At 39.5% G+C, this 11,851-nt stretch overlaps 1 non-coding gene and 1 pseudogene across 1 annotated transcript; both read right to left on the bottom strand.

Annotated features, from left to right (window-relative positions):
* Positions 1 to 446: 446 nt before the first annotated feature.
* Positions 447 to 2,505, bottom strand: LOC101422562 (electrogenic aspartate/glutamate antiporter SLC25A13, mitochondrial pseudogene; annotated as a pseudogene).
* Positions 2,506 to 11,160: 8,655 nt separating this feature from the next.
* On the bottom strand, positions 11,161 to 11,281 carry LOC111764155 (small nucleolar RNA SNORA26). The gene has a single exon (XR_002796843.1). It is a non-coding gene; the product is annotated as a small nucleolar RNA SNORA26 (small nucleolar RNA).
* Between the last annotated feature and the right edge of the window lie 570 nt (positions 11,282 to 11,851).

Below are 11,851 nucleotides of genomic sequence, written 5' to 3' on the forward strand. Positions count from 1 at the left end.
AGTTCCTTCAACCTGTTGCTGGGAATTGATTTCTGTTTCCTTCTTTCCTAATTGTACTTCTTTGGGGTTTCTGATCTTGTAACGTACTTTAACTTTGACTGTATCAAATGTGGAAGTTCAGCATGAATCCTTGCTCTTATATCTTCATTCATGACTTCTCAAACTTGGTTGAGCATCGGAATTATCTGGGGATCTTAATTAAAAATTCATATGCCAGTGCTACTACAATCCCACTGAATCAGAATATGTGAAGTTGGGCTTGAAAACATTTCTTTTGGGGAAGTTGAGGCCCAAATAATATTTATTAATAATTCTGCAATGATCTAGTCAAGAAAACACACACAAAACCGAAGGATTACCTTTTATAAAAAGCCTCATTTTGATTTTAAACAAGACATGGAAATGAAAAGAATGAAATATTGCTCCAATCTGAGATATCACGTTCTTTACTGCAGTAACAACCAAGTTACAGCAACATCTGGGGTTTGGTCCTCTTTCAGGACTCCACTGATAACTTTTGAGGTAGATGTAGATGCTGATGGCTTGAAGAGCAGTAGGTAAACTTCAAATTTGCTCTCAATCCCTGCAAATGTTGCAACTGCCAAGCTGTAGCCCCCAGCGTGATCAGGATGGGGAGTGGGCAGTATAACCCAGGATTTAGGAAGTGACTCTGAACCCATGGGTTTTACTCCCTCCAAATTAATGTAGAACCATCGCTGTAGCAATTCGTAAGTCAGCAAAGTTACCCTAAACAGGGGTGAGGATTGAAATACTTGAGCACCATCTCCTTTCCACAAAGTTTTCGGACCTTCTTCCCACAATATCTTTTGAAAGTAGTCTATAACTCCATAGCAAGTGGCTTGGCCAGACTGGGAAGCCACCTGTAACCTCGTTTGATAACATCAGCAGGGGTCACTGAAGATGCTGCAGGCATAACAGCTCTAGCATCAGCTCCAAGATACTGCCCAGGCTGACCTGCCAGTCCCCATTTGCAAAGGAAGCCTTCACATGAGCACAGCACAGGAAATAGATGGCTGAGAAATGAATGTCTTGCAGAAAGCATGCTTTGGCACCCTTGTAGATCCCAAAGAACCCTAGGTCCTGCAGGACAGAGAGAGCCCTAAATAACTAGACCAGTGGTGATTTCTCCAGTTACTTGCAAGTGAATCTTGACAATTTCTAAGGGATTTGTGAAACTCACCTGGGAGCTTCCTGCACGGCCTCCAGCAAGTACTTCTGCTGCAAGTGGGACCAAACCATCTTTGTGCATAAATCTATTTGTCACAAAATCATTCACTGTAAGTTTTATGGCCTTCTCTCATGCAACTCCCAATAACTGTGGCAAGAGACCTCCATAGAGTCCAAAGAAGTCTTCATTGTGTAACACTTTCTTAAAACAATCAGAGCTGCTTTATACATAAGTTCTCCCATAAAAAAGCCAATAGATTGTTGGATTTGCATTTGAATTTTTACAAGATGGATAGGACATGTGCCAGTGGCTTTGACAGCTCCAGCAACAGAACCTAGACCAGACTTGTAAGCCGACTCTGCAACCTGTATGAGAAATGGTCGAGGTGAATCCCCTGAGGTCTTCTGTCTCTGGGCCTCAGCCAAGTTGAAGGGCAGAGTTCCCTCTTCCAAAGGAGCAATTCATTCAACGTCTGCAAAGGTCATCTGTCCCTGTGGCTCATATAAATCTGCTAACTGGAACAAGATGTCAACTTCCATGGGTATAACCTGACATAATTTCTGAGCTGCCAGAACAAACTCCTCCTTTGTCACACCTCTACAACTTTCTTGTTGCCAGCCAGAGTGCTGTAGATCTTTCTAACAAGTTCCATGTTGTTAGGGAGTGGATTAAATCCATTAAAATAGGGAAAACTAACTTGATGAGATGTGGTAACTCCAGCAGCAGCTACTAGACATTCCTCTACAAAAGGTGTCAAGACTTGGGGGTGGAAGGTGAACACACTGTCTCAGAAGTCAATGGCTGTGACTCTGCCAGACTTGGCATTGTCCCGTTTCACAAATGCTTGCTTTGCATTCTCCAAATTGAATTTTCTGTAAAAACTGAGTGAATTCTGCATATGTCAGGTGTCTTCTTTCTTTTCCAAAATATAGCTGCACAAATTCTGATTCCCAGTTAAACAGAATATGTTGATGAACTTACTTAACATCCAAGTAGCTTCTCCTTTGTCAGCTTTGTCAAACAGCTGAAATGCTACAATGAACAAAGCATCAGGGCACAGAGAACAGATTCAAATGCTATAAATTCTTGAAAGGATATTAATCCATCTTTGGTGTGATCCACTATACCACTTCAACGTTCTACAGTCTTTGGATTAGGTTGGCTTTCTCCAGAAATGTTCAAATATCACGTGACAAAGTCATTGGGAGACATGAAAAAAATCACCATTGTTTTTCAATGCTTGCATACTTTGAAAATATTGTTCTGAGCTCAGGTGGATCTGCTCTCTTGGTTAAAACCACCTTAGTAGCTGCCATGCTTCGTCCCCAGTACGGGGGACAATGGGACCCCCTTACTGACTGGCTCACACTCTGAACTTCCCGTTCAATGGTAGCAGGGCCAGCAATGAAGCCTGAGCTTGCTTGCTTTTTTATTTACTTATTTAATTTAAGTAGGTACCGGGGGTCAAACCCAAGACCTCGTACATGGGAAGCAGGCGCTCAACCACTGAGCTACAGCCACTCCACAATGAGCACATTTATTTTTAATGATATTTCTGATGATTCTGATTGCAGCAGTGTTTAAGAAGCACCTCCATTCTCAGTATTAACTACATTCTTAGGATAGATGTCATCAATTCCAGCCACTGATTTTATTGACAAGGAAGCCAAAGTTTAGCAAGAATAAAAGATAAACTGGAAGTTATGGAAATAACTTAGGGGCAAGAGGAAAAAAATGAGTCTTGCTTCCTGATTTACAGTTCAGTGATCTTTCCATTATACCACATCATACTTCGATATAAGAAGTTGGCAACTTTTATCTGTAAAGGGCCATATAGTAAATCTTTCAGGCTTTGCAGGCCATACGATTTTTGTCACAACCACTCAGTTCAGCTGTTGTAGCACGAAAGCATGTAAATGATGGGTGTGGCTGTGTTCCAAAAAACTCTGTAGACACTGATGTTTGAAATTCACATGATTTTCATGCATCACTAATTATTATCAGTTTAATTTTTCCCCCCCAGTATTCAAAAATGTAAAACCATTCTTAGCTCGTGGGCTCTACAGATCAGGCAGCCAGCCACATTGAGCCCTTGGGCAATAGTGCCCCAACCCCTGCTCTCTACCACATGATTTGACCATGCACCACTGTTCTAAGCACTTCTGCGTACGTTAACTAATATGGCTTTCACAGTCATTCCAGGAAGTAGGTGCCATTATCATCTCCATTTTATAGATGAAGTCACCAAGCCACAGGGGGAGTAATTGCCCAAGGTCATACTAAGCTAGGAAATGGTGGAGTCCAGATTAGAACTCAGACAGTCCACACCCCAGAAGTGACCTCTGAAGCATGAAGCTGTGCTTCCTCTCTGGTTCATATGGGGTAATGTTCACTAAAGTGTTTTGAAAACTGTACAGGGTTGTATAAATATAAGTTAACAACTATCATAATTATTAGTGTAACATCTTTATCCAGGTTTTTAAAAGGATTGATAGTGACCAAATTGATGTTCATCAAAACAAAGTCACTTGGGCAAGCTGTAGGACAAGTATCTATTTTTCTGTCCATCTCAGCATTAAACATTTTTAAGCATTGAATTTTCATTTGAAATAAATAATGGAGGACCTGCTTTCTTGTATGTTGCTTGCTGTTTGCTCCCATCTCCCCTGAACTTGGCATTATGCTGCAGTCCTGATTAAAACCAAAATGAAGCTGCAGATATGAAAGAAGTTGCATATCAATAAAGGTTGTGATTAAGTTGTTTTTTTTTCACCCTTTCATTTCTTTCAGGTTCTTAAATTAGATAGCAGGAGAGACATGACTTAATTATTGAGAACACTTTGGCGCCAAATGGAAAATTATACTACTACTTACTCCAATGCCAGGGTAATTAAAGCCCAATTATTTCTCTCATTTGGCGCTAATGAATGAAGATCAATTAAAAAAAATAATGTAACTCTGAATTGCTTTTATTGAGCAGAGAACTCTAAGCAGCTGAAATCGTCTTCTCTTTCACTAATTGAAAATGCAAAATGAAGGCAATGCAGAAAGTGATTGTCTCCGTGTAATTTTAGAGCAGTTTGATTTTTAAAACTCACACAGATGGCCAGAAACTTATATAGAGACTCATTTCCTGGGTACGGCACACTGCTCTTTCTTCCATAAGTAGAGTCAAAACATGGCTCAAGAAATTTCTATTTCCCTAGCGATAAGATCAGGTTTGCTGGCAGAACTTTATTGTTGCTTCTGGGTTGGTGGTGCTTGGGCTAAGATGGAATGTCTGATTTGCTTGGCTATTTCACTTTTCTCCTGATTACTATATCCATTTCATCAAAATGTATTCTGGAAACAACATTCATTTTGCTGGAAAAATCTGATTGAAAGCGACATCCCTTGATTAAAATTTTAGATTCAGTTTATGTGGAAATGGTACCTGCACAAAGATTACCTTGGTGTTCAGAATTTGCCTTTTAAACATCTGGGTGAGTCGTATCCATTTTAAGAAAGCTACACTATTTTATTTTAACTGGCATATATTTTTTTGAGGGGGTGGTGTCAGAATTTCAGGTTTTTAGGTTTGTTTGTGGTCTGAATAAACATTCCTATGAAGTAGGTGGAGGGGAGTCTCAGAACCTGCAGTCTGTGGTTGAAGTGGCTGAGCCGTTGAAAACAATGAGATCTTATATAAAGGGTCACTAGTAAATCCCACCCCTCACCCTGACTTTTCCACATTCAAACGATCTTTATAACTCTCCATCATTTCGTTTTACCCTCAAACAATCTAAGAGGTAGCCAAGGCAGGTTCCATTTAGGTTTACGAATGAAAAAAATAAGGCTCCAGAGCTGAAGGAGTTATGCCCATATCACTTCAGCCAGAGCTGTCGTGTCCGACAACTCCTAGCAGGGATGGATCCCATGAGTTTCGTGCTCTCCAAACCTGGATGGCACCCAGGTTTGGACTCTTCATTTTTAAAGAAAATGAGAAAATGGAAAGGAAGACAACAACGACAACCCAAACAAGCAAACAAACAAAACCTGAAATGCATGAATGGCATAATGATGGTAAACCATAAAACACTTGTTCTATTGGCAGGAAGTCTCCCCAAAAGGAGAAGTGTATGTGACCATGGTCTGAATCACTTTTGGTCACTGGGCTTGGCTCCTGGGTTGGGCAAGTGAGAATGCAGCAGAACAAATCCTCTTTGTTCTGAAACACGCTTTCCGTGGCCCTGTGTTAGGATGGCTCAGGTAGGATGATGCAGGAGGCCTCGGCATGGGCGTTTTGAACTCGCCGATCAGGTTTTTGCCTTTCTGGATCACCAAAATGCCCTGAACTTTTTAAAGTTCTCTTTAACGCTGTCAGCGCCTGTCACAAGTTGGAAGCTGGTAAAAGAGAGTCATTGGGCCTAGGCCTTTTAGCAATAAAGGCTTTAAATGATTCCTACCAAGTAGCGCTGCAGTACCAGAAGTGCAGTGTTGGAATGAAAAGACATCTTTCTTGCATCTTATAATTGCATCTCCCCACCTGCGGTTCTCCATTTTCTTTTTAATAATCCTATAACCACCTTGTAAATGTTGTTGTTATAGTTCATTGTGGTTTTTCTGTGTATTGCACATTAGGAGGGTAACTTTGTTAAAGGAACATATTTAAAATATTCCACAATCTTCTCATCCTGTTTTGGTATATCTTCATTAAAAAAAAAAAAAAAAATCCCCGAGAAAGTCCTATCAAGAGCTTTAAAAAAATAGGCAATACGGGAAGTGGACTTGGCCCAATAGATAGGGCATCTGCCTACCACATGGGAGGTCCAAGGTTCAAACCCCAGGCTTCCTTGACCTGTGTGGAGCTGGCCCATGCGCAGTGCTGATGCACAAGGAGTGCAGCGCCACGCAGGGGTGTCCCCCACGCAGGGGAGCCTCATGCGCAAGGAGTGCGCCCCGTAAGGAGAGCCACCCAACACGAAAGAAAGTGCAGCCTGCCCAGGAATGGCGCTACCCACAGCGAGAGCTGACAGGACAAGATGACGCAACAAAAAGAAACACAGATTCCAGGTACAGCTGATAAGGATAGAAGCGGTCACAGAAGAACACACAGCAAATGGACACAGAAAGCATACAACGGGGTGGCGGGGGGTGGGGGTGGGGGGGAGAAATAAATAAAAAATAAATTTTTAAAAGAAAAGAAGAATGACTATTGTATTAAAAAAAAAAAAAGGCAATAGCAAGGACGTTAATTTTTTTAAACTCTCGGCAGCTTGTGCCTCATGTTAGGGGTAAAGGGAGACCACAGGGGATGCAGTACAGCTCCGAGGCCAGAATGCTTGAGTTAAAGTCTGACCCTCCACATTCTAGCCCTTGGCTAAGAGACCTCTTTTTGAGTATTAGTTTCCTCATCACTAAAATGGGGATGATGATAATTTCCTCATAATATTATTGTGAGAATTAATAAAATCTTGCAGGTAAAAAGCTTGGTATAGTAAAGCTCAGGAAATGTGAGATCTGTTTTCTTTCTTTAGGATAATGCACCTATCAATGGGAAAATTCTGGTGAAGGATGTGTTTTCCAAAAGGTACAGGGGAAGAGAGTCTGAAGCTGCTGTAACTGAAGCCAGCAGTTGGGTGTTAATTAATTCAAGTAATGTTTATTGTGTCTTGAGGAGGCCCTCCAGTAGGCATGGGAGACACATGGTAAACAAATACAAAGAAGCATCTTGCCCTCAGGGAACTTGCATTCTAATGAGGGATATTGATAAATAGATCTTAAAAATAAATACATTTTCCCTCTAAGATTGGGAATAAGAGAGGGATATTCCTGTTACCACTCTTATTCAACATTGAGCAAGAAGTTCTAGATAAGGCAATTAGCCAAGAAAAAGAAATAAAAGGCATCCAAATTAGAAAAGAAGAAGTAAAACTCACATTTTGCATATGACATGATCCTATATTTACAAAATTCTTAAATATCTTCAAAAAAGCTCTAGAACTAATAAATGAGCTCTGCAGAATGTCAGGGTGCAAGATCAATGTGCAAAAATCAGTAGTGTTTTTACACAATAGTAATGAACAACCTGAGAAGGAAATCCAGAGAAAATTACATTTAGAATGGCAATTAAAAATATCAAATATCTAGGAATTAATTTGACAAGGGGTATAAAAGTCCTGTATGCAGAAGACTACAAAAAGTGCTAAAAGAAATCAAAGAAGAATTAAACAAATGGAAGGGCATTCCATGTTCATGGTTTGGAAGATAATATCCTTAAGATGTCAATTCTACAACCCAAATTAATTTACAGATTCAGTGCAATACCAATCAAAATTCTAACATCCTACTTTCCAGAAATAGAAAAGTCAACTATGAAATTTATTTGGAAGGGAAAGAACTCCAAATAGCCAAAAACATCCTAAAAAAGAAAAGCAAAATCAGGGGACTCATGCTTCCTGACCTTAAATCATGTTACAAAGCTACAGTGGTCAAAACAGCATAGTATTCACATAAAGATAGATACATTAATCAATGGAATAGAACTGAAAGTTCAGAAATAGACCCTCATCTCTACAGACAATTGATTTTTAACAAACCTACCAAGTCCACTTTACTGGGACAGAACAGTCTTTTCAACAAATGGTGCTGAGAGAACTCAATATCTATAACTAAAAGAATGACAGAGCACTCTTATTTCACAATCTATACAAAAACCAACTCAAAATGGATCAAAGACCTAGACATAAAATCCAGGACCATAAAATTCTGAGAAGATAATATAGGGAAATATTGTCAACATCTGGTGGTAGGAGGTGGGTTCTTAGACCTCACAACCAAAGCATGAACAATGAAAGAAAAAATAGATAAATTGGACCTCCTCAACTTAAGCACTCTTGTATTTCAAAGGACTGTGTCAAGAGGGTGAAAAGGCAAGCTACTCAATAGGAGAACGTTTTTGGAAATCATATATCTAACAAGGGTTTAATATCCAGATATATAAAGAGATCCTACAACTCAACAATAAAAAGACAAATGACCTGATTGAAAAATGGGCAAAATGCTTGAATAGAAACATTTGTCCAAAAAGGAAATACAAATGGTAAGAAAACACATGAAAAGATGTTCAACATCATTAGCTATTAGGGAAATGAAAATCAAAACCATAATGAGATATCATTTCACACCTACCAGAATGGCTGCTATTAAAAAAACAGAAGTCTACAAGTGCTGCAGAGGAAGTGGAGAGATAGGAAAGTTTATTCACTATTGGTGAATAAAGTTGAATATAGATCTGCCATGTGATCAGACAATACCACTACTAGGTATATACCCAGGACATCTGAGTGCAGGGACACAAACGACATCTACACACCAATGTTCATAATGGCATGATGCACAATTACTAAAAGATGGAAGCAACCCAGGTGTCTGTCAACCAATAAATGGATAAACAAATTGTTGTGTGTACATATGATGGAAAATTATTGAGCTGTAAGAAGTCATGAGTCATATGACAACATGGATGAACATTGAGGACATTATGTTGACTGTGAAGCAAGCCAGACACAACAGGACAAATATGACTTAAATATAATGAGCAAACTCACAGAGCTGATAGCTAGAATAAAGGTTACCAGAAGATAGAATGAGGATAGGGAATGGAAAGCTGAGGCTTAATTTGTAAGAAGATTATTTATAAATGTTTAGAATAGATAGATGTGATAAAAACACATTATAGTGTTTGTAATTAGCAGTGTAATATATGGATATGATAGTGGTTGAAAGGGAAAGTTTAAGGTCATGTATATCACTAGAAGGAAAGCTAAAACCTGAAACATGGGACTGTATAACACAGTGAACATTTTGTGGACAATGAATATGGTTAATAGTGCACATATAAGAATTTTTTCTCTGAAACAGAACAAATGTATGTTAATGATATAAGACATTAATAATAGGGTGATATTTGGGCAAAAATACAACTAATGCAATCTATAGACTGTAGGGAATAGAATGTATTAACATTCTTCCATCAATGGTAAAAAAGGAAGTAGGCTAAGTGAAAGTCACCACATATAAAGAGCTACATATTGTATGACTCCATATACACAAAATGTAAATACAAATAAATTTATAGAGATGGAAATAGATTAGCAATTATGTATGGCAGGGGAAGGATAGAGGGATTGAGAGGTGACTACTAAGGGGTAGGGGGCATTTCTTTTTGGAATAATGAAAATGCTCTAATATTGATTGCAGTGATGAATACACAACTCTGTGATTATGCCAAAAGCCATTGATTGTATACTTTAAATGGATTGTATGGTTTGTGAATATGCTTCATTCAAATTGATTAAAATAAATACATAATACATATGCCATGATAAGTACCACAAGGATGACAAATAAAGTGAGATGGGGATAGGGAAAGGTTAGATTTGAGTGTAGCAGGTGGATGGTCTAGGAGACTGATTGAGGTCATGGGCTGGTATCTGAACAGAGACCTGAGTTAAGGGAGTATGTGAGTATGTGAATATGTCCCTATTTCTAGGGAGAGGGAAGAGAAAGTACAAAGGCCCTGAGATAGGAATGAAATTAGTGTATTCAAGGAACAAGGGCTCTTCGTGTCCAGAGCAGAGGTTGTATGCTGGGTGTGGAGACCGACAGGAGATGAGGTCAGCAAGAGAAGACAGCAGGGCACATAGGTCTATGTAAACCAAGGCAATTGATTTTATTCTCTGTGTTTTGGAAAGCAACCGAAAGGTTAGAAGCAAGAGATAAGTCATCTGATTTGGATTTTTGAATGATTACTTTCCAATCTTTTGAGGACTGATTCCCGGATGCAAGACAAGGAGCGAGGAGGATGGTTAGTAAGCTATTGCAGTTGTCTGTAAGAAACGAGGGTGGTTTGGACCAGGGTGGGGGCAGTGAAGGGCCTGAGAAGTAGCATGATTAGGGATAAACTCTGAAGGTATCATGGAGGGACTTCCTGCCTAACTGGATGTGGGTATGAGGGAAAGAGAAGAGTCAAATGACTCCAAGTTTTTTAGCTTGAACAAAGAGGTGAATAATGGTGTTCTTTGATGAGGTGGGGAAGACTGGGAGACCAGTGGGTGTGGAGGGTGAAATCAAGAGCTCTATTTGAGCTGCCCATTCAAATGATGTCAAATAAGAAGCTGGATAAGAGTCCGAAGTTTATGGGAGACTATTGCTCAGGTAATATTAATTTGGATATCAATATATAGGTGGTATTCCAAATTCTATAATTTATCTTAACATTGATCAAGTCAAACATAAAGGTCCATTCCCTCAAATATTCAATCAATGGGTTTTAAACTTTCCTTGGGTTTTCTATGCTTCGCAATTGTCTGGAGTTGCTGGTTAAAAATACAATTGCTAATAAATAAGGTATTTATTAGACAGTTCTACCTGCTTTTTATGGCTTTTATCTTTGCTTTGCTTAATCAAAGTCCACATAAGCATACTATTTCATTTCCTTTCTTACATCCCTTCTAGTACTTGAGGACAGCACTCAGAATAACGGTGGCTGTCAATATTGAGCACAGTCCATCCTCCAGGCCTTAATCCTCAGAACAATAAGGAGAACTTAAGGATGCAGACAGGCTCAAGGAATCTGGTCAACGACCCAAGAAGAAGGAAAACAATGATGGTGGGTTGGTGTCCATGTGGCAAATTGGCGAGTGTGCTCTTTGTATCTGACATGTTTCAGAAAGTCTACTGGACGTAAGAAAGGTAAGCCCCTTCTACGGAGAATGTGCACTCTGGCACTAAGGACTTGAAAATGCTGAGGGGGAGAACGGAGAGTGGGTGGGAGTAGAGATGGTTGATAACATCCATCTTGCTGTTGAAATTGTGGCTTGGAAGTAACAAAATCCATTTTGCTTAAGCAAAATGGGGAATTTATTTGCTCATGTAGCAGAGATGTTCAGCAATTCACTTTGTTTTTTCTTTTTTCTTTTTTCTTTTTCAGCTGTGACTCCAGACAGGATCCAAAGAGGAGTTTTACAATCTCTTCTTCCTGTTTTTCGGAGACTTACTTTACACTTCTGTGCAGCAATTCACTTTAAACAAGGCTAGTTTCAAGTGCTAAAATGACGTTGTCAGAAACATTTCTGTATTTTCGAAACATGGATTGAGAGTGGACCAGGGTTCTCCAAATGAGAGCCAAGGTTCTGTTACCAGAAATAGGGGGAAGGTGATGGTGCGACAAGAACTACAAATGTCCACCACGGGCAGGAGACAGACCCTTGTTTCACAGGTTATTTGAAAGATGAGATTTGAGTTTCTCAACTGGGCTTTTTATTGTTGTTCTTGTTGTTGTTGTTTCAAATCAAGAAATGGGCTTTTGGTAAAAAGGGTAAATGTGACCAAGACTTGGAAAATTTGTCAGTCAGAAGGTTTCCTTCATGGTTGGGGAGGGGGTAAGTGATTAAGATGGTGGTGGGTCTGATGAGACCACTAGGATCCTCTGGTGCTAGGTTTGACCATACACAGCATATTGAAGAGTTAAAGGATTAAAGGAGGACTTAGATTTCAGAATATACCCAATGCATTTTTAAAAAAGATTTATTTATTTATTTATCTCTCCCCTCCCCACCCCCAACCCCGGCCCCGGTTGTCTGTTCTCTGTGTCTATTTGCTGCGTCTTGTTTCTTTGTC

Source organism: Dasypus novemcinctus, chromosome 26, assembly GCF_030445035.2.
Source record: "Dasypus novemcinctus isolate mDasNov1 chromosome 26, mDasNov1.1.hap2, whole genome shotgun sequence".
Lineage (NCBI taxonomy): Eukaryota > Metazoa > Chordata > Mammalia > Cingulata > Dasypodidae > Dasypus > Dasypus novemcinctus.